This window comes from Chrysemys picta, chromosome 16, assembly GCF_011386835.1.
Source record: "Chrysemys picta bellii isolate R12L10 chromosome 16, ASM1138683v2, whole genome shotgun sequence".
In the NCBI taxonomy this organism is placed as follows: Eukaryota; Metazoa; Chordata; order Testudines; family Emydidae; genus Chrysemys; species Chrysemys picta.
The window spans coordinates 27327620-27336872 of NC_088806.1; positions in this window are offsets into that span (position 1 = coordinate 27327620).

A 9253-nucleotide genomic window follows, 5' to 3' on the forward strand; every position below is an offset into this window, starting at 1 on the left:
CTGCCTCCTAGGCGACCGTCCTTTAGGGTGGGCCATCCTTGTCCGAACCCCCTCTCTTTCTCAAGAGGCCATTGTCTTCTTGGGCCGGAGAGGGGATTCGGACAGGGATCGCTCACCAGTGACTCTCCCCAGGAGGTGGCGGCCCCCAGTTCACACCCCTCAAAAGAGCAGGGGAGTGCCCTGGGGTCTGCCACAACCTGGGCGTGTATCCTGATCATGGTGGACAAGAGAGAGAGGGGGTTTTACTGCTCAGCAGCAAAGCCCCTTTAATTAAAAGAGCAAGAGGCCCTGTGACAGGCCTCTTGCTGAGCTAGGAGGGGTCTCCTCTTACACCCCAGAGGCCCTCCTGTCCTACAGAGCAGGGAGTTGAACCAGGGTCACTCACAATCCAAGCAAGCACCCTAACCCCCGTACCATAGAGGGACTTGTAAGCTTACCTTGCTCCGGTTAATATATAGTTAAAATGGAAGGCTTGAACAGTAAGAGATTGAGACACCCATCCCATCCCAGGGAAGGATTTGAACCAGCACCGCTTTGCAGCTTGGGTAAGTAGCCAGACCACAGGACTACAGCAGGACTCACACACAGCGCCTGGCCCAATTCTCATGTAATATTGACTGAATGTGTCCTACCTTCAACAGAAAGCACTGAGGGAGACCCCACAGCCCACTACCTCCTAGCCAGGCACTTAGGCCATTCAGTTGAGAGGTAGGCCATAAACTTCAAATCCCTTCTCAGGGAGCATAAAGGGGATTTGAACCCACACCTGCCAGCCTTTAGAGGAAAGCATCCAAACCACTGGACCACAGAGGAACTCATGGGGGTGGTGGGGCCCAGTGACTGTTTAATTACCTAATGACATTGGCCCACCTTCAATAGGAAACACTAAGGGAGCCAGCACATTGGAATACCTCCTAACCCAGCACTTAGAGCATTCACTTGCCAGGTAAGAGATCAAGGTTCAAATCCCGTCTCAGCCAGCATAAAGAGGATTTGAACCCCAGCTTCCCCCAGGCTGGGCACACACCCCAACCACTAGACCACAGCGGGCTGCTTGTTTGCACTCTGGCCCACAGAAAATGTAATGAAAGTGCAGCAGCTTCACCAGAAAAGAGGAAGGGAGCCCCAGGGGCAGAATACTGCCTAGTCCAGCACTTAGGCCATTCACTTGCCAGGTAAGAGATCAAGGTTCAAATCCCGTCTCAGCCAGCATAAAGGGGATGCGAACCCCAACCTCCCACAGGCTGGGTACGCACCTCAACCACTAGACCACACAGGGCTGCTTGCTAAGCTTGCGACCCAATGAATATGTAACGAAAGTGGAACAACTGCAGCAGAAAAATTGGACGTGGCCATTGCCAGGCCCCAATGAGAACCCCTCTCAGTCCAGCAGCTGCATGTTCATTCACCTTGGCGGCAGGAGATGGCTCTTCAAGTCCCTTCTCAGCAAGCTGAGGAAGGAGTTGAACCTGCATCATCCACATGCTGGGGAAGTACCCAAGCCACTGGACTAGAGAGGGATTCGGGGAGCAGGACTGGCCAGTTACTACTGAATGAACGTGGCACAGCCTCGACAAGCTACAACGAGCGAGCCTCCTCAGGCTGGCCTTTACTTCAGTATCGGGCTCGCGCTTGAGAGAATGCAGAGCCCTCCTCAACTCCCTGCTCATCAGGCGGGGAGAAGGAAATTGACCCAGCGTCTTCCCCTCCCCACCTCTGCTTGCCGGCCACGGCCAGGAACCCCTCAGGTGACTTAGGTGCCTAACCCACTTTGTGTGAGATGGTTAGGGACCTGCCGAACGCCCCGCAAAACAGCCCAGGGAGAAGGAGGCAGAGGCCTCGCGTGTAACTTGTAACCTCGTGGTTAGGGGCCTCGCCTGTGATGGGGGTCGGGGGCTGCTTCAGGTTCAGCTGGGAAAGGAGACAGTTACGGTTGGCTCTGATAGAGATCTAGACAATCATGACTTGGCTGCAGAACATGACTCAGGACGTGTTATTTACCCCTTCACGCAACGCAAGAACCAGGGGTCACCCTCTGGCATTAGTAGGCGGCAGGTTTAACCCAAACCAAAGGCAGTACGTCGCCTCGCAAGACACAGTCAGCCCGTGGAACCCGTCGCCAAGTGACGTGGGGCGGGCCAAAACTGTAAGTGGGTTTGAAAAAAGCATGAGAAAGCGCGTGGTGAACGGGTCCATCAGTAGCCGTTAGCCAAGACCGTCAGAGAGGCAGCCCCGCGCTCGGGGCGTCCTTAGCCCGCTGACTGCCGGCTGCTGGGAGGGGCCGATGGGACGGATCGCTTGATAATTGGCCTCTTCTGTGCGTTGCCTTTGAAGCAGCCGGCGTTGGCCGCTGTGGGAAGACAGGACAGTGGGCTAGCTGGGCCATTGGTGTGATGCAATCTGCCCGTTCCCGTTCTTAACTCTCCGCTCCGCCTGATGAGCGTGAGGGATTTGCAAAGGGCTCACCTACCACCCGGCTGAGTGCCCTAATCATTGGGCCCTGGGCTACAGTGATGGGAGCGCCCTCAGTTGAAGCTGTTACACTTTAATTAATGGCCCCTGGCCCCAGTTAAAGCTGTGGCTCCCTCTCTGATCCCGTGGTTAGGCTTCACAGAGGGACTGTGAGGATGGCACGTTCAAATCCCCTTTCTCCCAGGTGGGCGGGGGGGTTTGAAGAGGGCTCTCCTACATCCTGTCTATGTTCTGTGGTTCCGCGGCTCTAGCGCTGGGGGGTCTCGTGATCCCTTCTTCTTGCTCGTGAAGCTGTTCAACTTTAATGAACTATTATTTGGGTCAGAAAGCCCAGCACCTTCCTGTGTAGTCTAGTGAGTAGAGTACAGGGCTAGCTTGTGGCCGCTGTGGGTTCAAATCCTCTCTTTGCCTGTTGCAAGGGCCTCAGCAGCGGTTCTAGGGTGGACAGGCCCCTTGCTTTTTGCCCGTAGAAGGTGTTCCACGTTAATTAACTATAGTTTGGGCAAAGTCATAGGCATTGTTCCTTCCCTGGTCCAGTGGTTGGGCTGTGTGTATAGGATGTGTGTGCTGTGGGTTCAATTCCCCCTGCTAATGCTAAAAAGGCCTTGAGGTGGGGCCATAATGCAGGCCTGGTGAGTGTTCCCTGCTTTTTCAGGTACTGCCCTGGGGGAGCAGCTACCCTCTTGCTTGTGGAAGCTGTTCCACTTTAATTAAAGGGTTGCTCAAGCAGAAGCTGCCAGGCTTCCCTCTGTAGGCTGATGGTTAGACTGCGTGCTTGGGGTGCGGGGAGGTGTGAGTTCAAATCTCTCCTGGCACTTGCGTGCTCATCTTTCCGGGGTAGCGTCGGGGTGCCTATCTTCTTGCCTGTCCAAGCTGTTTCACTTTAATTAAATGGTATTTGGGCCTCACTCTGCTATAGTACCCTCTGTAGGCTGATGGTCATGCTATGTGCCTGGGGTGCCAGAAATGTGGGTTTGAATCTCGCCTGGGGCATGTCCCCTGACCTTTCCCTAATGGTGAGGGAATGGCCTGCTTCCTTCTTGCCTGTTGAAGCTGTTCCACTTTAGTTAAATGTGCTCTGGGCCGGCCTCACAGCAACCCTCACTCTCTTGTCCAGTGGTTAGGATACTCGCCTGGGTTGTGGGAGATCCTGGTTCAAATCCCCCAGCTGCTTGTTCGGCAGGGATTTGCACAGGGATTTCCTGCCTCCTCGGCGACCGTCCTTTAGGGTGGGCCATCCTTGTCCGAACCCCCTCTCTTTCTCAAGAGGCCATTGTCTTCTTGGGCCGGAGAGGGGATTCGGACAGGGATCGCTCACCAGTGACTCTCCCCAGGAGGTGGCGGCCCCCAGTTCACACCCCTCAAAAGAGCAGGGGAGTGCCCTGGGGTCTGCCACAACCTGGGCGTGTATCCTGATCATGGTGGACAAGAGAGAGAGGGGGTTTTACTGCTCAGCAGCAAAGCCCCTTTAATTAAAAGAGCAAGAGGCCCTGTGACAGGCCTCTTGCTGAGCTAGGAGGGGTCTCCTCTCACACCCCACAAGCCCTCCTGTCCCACAGAGCGGGGAGTTGAACCAGGGTCACTCACAATCCAAGCGAGCACCCTAACCCCCGTACCATAGAGGGACTTGAGAGTTTTTCTTGCTCCGGTTAATATATAGTTAAAGTGAAATGCTTGAGCGGTAAGAGATTGAGACGCCCATCCCATCCCAGGGAAGGATTTGAACCAGCACCGCTTTGCTGCTTGGGTAAGTAGCCAGACCACAGGACTACAGCGGGACTCACGCACAGCACCTGGCCGAATTCTCATGTAATATTGACTGAATGTGTCCTACCTTCAACAGAAAGCACTGAGGGAGACCCCACAGTCCAGTACCCCCAGCCAGGGACTTAGACCATTCGGTTGAGAGGTAGGCCATCAACCTTCAAATCCCTTCTCAGGGAGCATAAAGAGGATTTGAACCCACATCTGCCACTTTGTAGGGGTAAAGCATCTAAACCTCTGGACCACAGAGGGACTCACGGTGTCAGTATGGCCCAGTGACTGTTTAATTACCTAATGACATTGGCCCACCTTCAATAGGAAACACTGAGGGAGCCAGCACATTGGAATACCTCCTAGCCCAGCACTTAGAGCATTCACTTGCCAGGTAAGAGATGAAGGTTCAAATCCCGTCTCAGCCAGCATAAAGGGGATTTGAACCCCAAGCTCCCACAGGTTGACCACAACCCCAAACCACTAGACCACACTGGGCTCCTGGCTAAGCTTGCGACCCAATGAATATGTAATGAAAGTGGAACAACTGCAGCAGAAAAATTGGATGCCTCAGCCAGGCTGCAATGAGAACCCCTCTTAGTCCAGCAGCTGCATGTTCATTTTCACCTTGGAGGCAGGAGATGAATGTTCAAGTCCCTTCTCAGCAAGCTGAGGAAGGAGTTGAACCTGCCTCATCCACATGCTGGGTAAGTACCCAAGCCACTGGACTAGAGAGGGATTCACGGAGGAGGCCTGGCCAGTTACTAGGGAATGAACGTGGCACAGCCTCGACAAGCTACACCGAGCGAGCCTCCTCAGGCTGGCCTTTACTTCAGTATCGGGCTCACGCTTGAGAGAATGCAGAGCCCTCCTCAACTCCCTGCTCATCAGGCGGGGAGAAGGAAATTGATCCAGCGTCTTCCCCTGCCCACCTCTGCTTGCCGGCCACAGCCAGGAACCCCTCAGGTGACTTAGGTGCCTAACTCGCTTCGTGTGAGACGGTTAGGGACCTGCCGAACGCCCCGCAAAACAGCTCAGGGAGAAGGAGGCAGAGGCCGCCCGTGTAACTTTTAACCTCGTGGTTAGGGGCCTCGCCTGTGATGGGGGTCGGGGGCTGCTTCAGGTTCAGCTGGGAAAGGAGACAGTTAAGGTTGGATCTGATAGAGGTCTAGACAATCATGCCTTGGGTGTAGAACGTGACTCAGGACGTGTTATTCACCCCTTCACGCAACGCAAGAACCAGGGGTCACCCGCTGGCATTCCCAGGCGGCAGGTTTAACCCAAACCAAAGGCAGTACTTCGCCCCGCAAGGCACAGTCAGGCTGTGGAACTCGTCGCCAATTGACGTGGGGCGGGCCAAAACTGTAAGTGGGTTTGAAAAAAGCATGCGAAAGCGTGTGGCGAATGGGGCCATCCGTGGCTGTTAGCCAAGACCATCAGAGACGCAGCCCCGTGCACGGGGCGTCCTTAGGCCGCTGACTGCCGGCTGCTGGGAGGGGCCGACGGGACGGATCGGTTGATAATTGGCCTCTTCTGTGCGTTGCCTTTGAAGCAGGTGGTGCTGGCCGCTGTGGGAAGACAGGACAGTGGGCTGGCTGGGCCATTGGTCTGATGCAATCTGCCCGTTCCCGTTCTTAACTCTCCCCTCCGCCTGATGCGCACGAGAGATTTGCCAATGGCTCACCTACCGCCCGGGTGAGTGCCCTAATCATTGGGCCCTGGGCTACAGTGATGGGAGCGCCCTCAGTTGAAGCTGTTAGACTTTAATTGAAGACCCCTGGGCCCAGTTAAAGGCTGTGGCTCCCTCTCTGATCCCGTGGTTAGGTGTTGCAGAGGGACTATGAGGATGGCGCGTTCAAATCCCCTTTCTCTCTCTTCTGAGCAGGTTGGGGGGGGGGTTGTTGAAGCGGGCTCTCTTGCAGCCTGTCTATGTTCTGTGGTTCCGCGGCTCTAGCGATGGGGGTCTTGTGATCCCTTCCTCTTGCCCCTGAAGCTGTTCAACTTTAATGAACTCTTATTTGGGTCTAAAGTCCTAGTACCTTCCGGTGTAGTCCAGTAAGTAGGCTACTGCGCTGGCTTGTGGTTGCTGTGGGTTCAAATCCTCCCTTTGCCTGTTGCAAGGGCCTCTCACAAGATATCACCAGCCGTTCTAGGGTGCGTGGCTCCCCTGCTTTTTTGCCCATAGAAGGTGTTCCACGTTAATTAACTATTGCTTGGGCAAAGCCATTGCCATGGCTCCTTCTCTGGTCCAGTGGTTGAGCCCCGCATGTGGGATGTGGGCCCTGTGGGTTCAATTCCCATCTGCTAAAAAGACCTTGAGGTGGGCCTCTAATAGAGGCCCAGTGCGTGTTCCCTGCTTTACTGGTACTGCCCTGGAGGAATGGCTGACCTCTTGCCTGTGGAAGCTGTTCCACTTTAGTTAAAGGGTTGCTCAAGCTAAGGCTGTTAAGATTCCCTCTTTAGGCTGATGGTTAGACTGCATGCTTGGGGTGGGGAGAGATGGGAGTTCAAATCTGGCCTGGTATGTGTGTGCTTATCTTTCTGGGCCTGTGTACCTTCTTGCCTTTCAAAGCTGTTTCTCTTTAATTAAATGGTATTTGGGCCTCCCTCTGCTACAGTACCTTCTGTAGGCTAATGGTCATGCTCTGTACCTGGGGTGTGAGAGATGTGGGTTTGAATCTTGCCTGGTGTGTGTCCCCTGATCTTTCTGTAATAGCGAGGGGGTTGCCTGCCTCTTTCTTGCCTGTTGAAACTGTTCCACTTTAGTTAAATGTGCTCTGGGCCGGCCTCACGGCAACCCTCACTCTCTTGTCCAGTGGTTAGGATACTCGCCTGGGTTGTGGGAGATCCTGGTTCAAATCCCCCAGCTGCTTGTTCGGCAGGGATTTGCACAGGGATTTCCTGCCTCCTAGGCGACCGTCCTTTAGGGTGGGCCATCCTTGTCCGAACCCCCTCTCTTTCTCAAGAGGCCATTGTCTTCTTGGGCCGGAGAGGGGATTCGGACAGGGATCGCTCACCAGTGACTCTCCCCAGGAGGTGGCGGCCCCCAGTTCACACCCCTCAAAAGAGCAGGGGAGTGCCCTGGGGTCTGCCACAACCTGGGCGTGTATCCTGATCATGGTGGACAAGAGAGAGAGGGGGTTTTACTGCTCAGCAGCAAAGCCCCTTTAATTAAAAGAGCAAGAGGCCCAGTGACAGGCCTCTTGCTGAGCTAGGAGGGGTCTCCTCTCACACCCCACAGGCCCTCCTGTCCCACAGAGCGGGGAGTTGAACCAGGGTCACTCACAATCTAAGCGAGCACCCTAACCCCCGTACCATAGAGGGACTTGAGAGTGTTTTTTGCTCCGGTTAATATATAGTTAAAGTGAAATGCTTGAGCGGTAAGAGATTGAGACGCCCATCCCATCCCAGGGAAGGATTTGAACCAGCACCGCTTTGCTGCTTGGGTAAGTAGCCAGACCACAGGACTACAGCGGGACTCACGCACAGCACCTGGCCGAATTCTCATGTAATATTGACTGAATGTGTCCTACCTTCAACAGAAAGCACTAAGGGAGACCCCACAGTCCAGTACCCCCAGCCAGGGACTTAGGCCATTCGGTTGAGAGGTAGGCCATCAACCTTCAAATCCCTTCTCAGGGAGCATAAAGAGGATTTGAACCCACACCTGCCACTTTGTAGGGGAAAAGCATCTAAACCTCTGGACCACAGAGGGACTCACGGTGTCAGTATGGCCCAGTGACTGTTTAATTACCTAATGACATTGGCCCACCTTCAATAGGAAACACTGAGGGAGCCAGCACATTGGAATACCTCTTAGCCCAGCACTTAGAGCATTCACTTGCCAGGTAAGAGATGAAGGTTCAAATCCCGTCTCAGCCAGCATAAAGGGGATTTGAACCCCAAGCTCCCACAGGTTGACCACAACCCCAAACCACTAGACCACACTGGGCTCCTGGCTAAGCTTGCGACCCAATGAATATGTAATGAAAGTGGAACAACTGCAGCAGAAAAATTGGATGCCTCAGCCAGGCTGCAATGAGAACCCCTCTTAGTCCAGCAGCTGCATGTTCATTCACCTTGGAGGCAGGAGATGAATGTTCAAGTCCCTTCTCAGCAAGCTGAGGAAGGAGTTGAACCTGCCTCATCCACATGCTGGGTAAGTACCCAAGCCACTGGACTAGAGAGGGATTCATGGAGGAGGCCTGGCCAGTTACTAGGGAATGAACATGGCACAGCCTCGACAAGCTACACCGAGCGAGCCTCCTCAGGCTGGCCTTTACTTCAGTATCGGGGCTCACGCTTGAGAGAATGCAGAGCCCTCCTCAACTCCCTGCTCATCAGGCGGGGAGAAGGAAATTGACCCAGCGTCTTTCCCTCCCCACCTCTTCTTGCCGGCCACGGCCAGGAACCCCTCAGGTGACGTAGGTGCCTAACTCGCTTCGTGTGAGACGGTTAGGGACCTGCCGAACGCCCCGCAAAACAGCTCAGGGAGAAGGAGGCAGAGGCCGCCCGTGTAACTTTTAACCTAGTGGTTAGGGGCCTCGCCTGTGATGGGGGTCGGGGGCTGCTTCAGGTTCAGCTGGGAAAGGAGACAGTTAAGGTTGGATCTGATAGAGGTCTAGACAATCATGCCTTGGGTGTAGAACGTGACTCAGGACGTGTTATTCACCCCTTCACGCAACGCAAGAACCAGGGGTCACCCACTGGCATTCCCAGGCGGCAGGTTTAACCCAAACCAAAGGCAGTACTTCGCCCCGCAAGGCACAGTCAGGCTGTGGAACGCGTCGCCAATTGACGTGGGGCGGGCCAAAACTGTAAGTGGGTTTGAGAAAAGCATGCGAAAGCGTGTGGCGAATGGGGCCATCCGTGGCTGTTAGCCAAGACCATCAGAGACGCAGCCCCGTGCACGGGGCGTCCTTAGGCCACTGACTGCCGGCTGCTGGGAGGGGCCGACGGGACGGATCGGTTGATAATTGGCCTCTTCTGTGCGTTGCCTTTGAAGCAGGTGGTGCTGGCCGCTGTG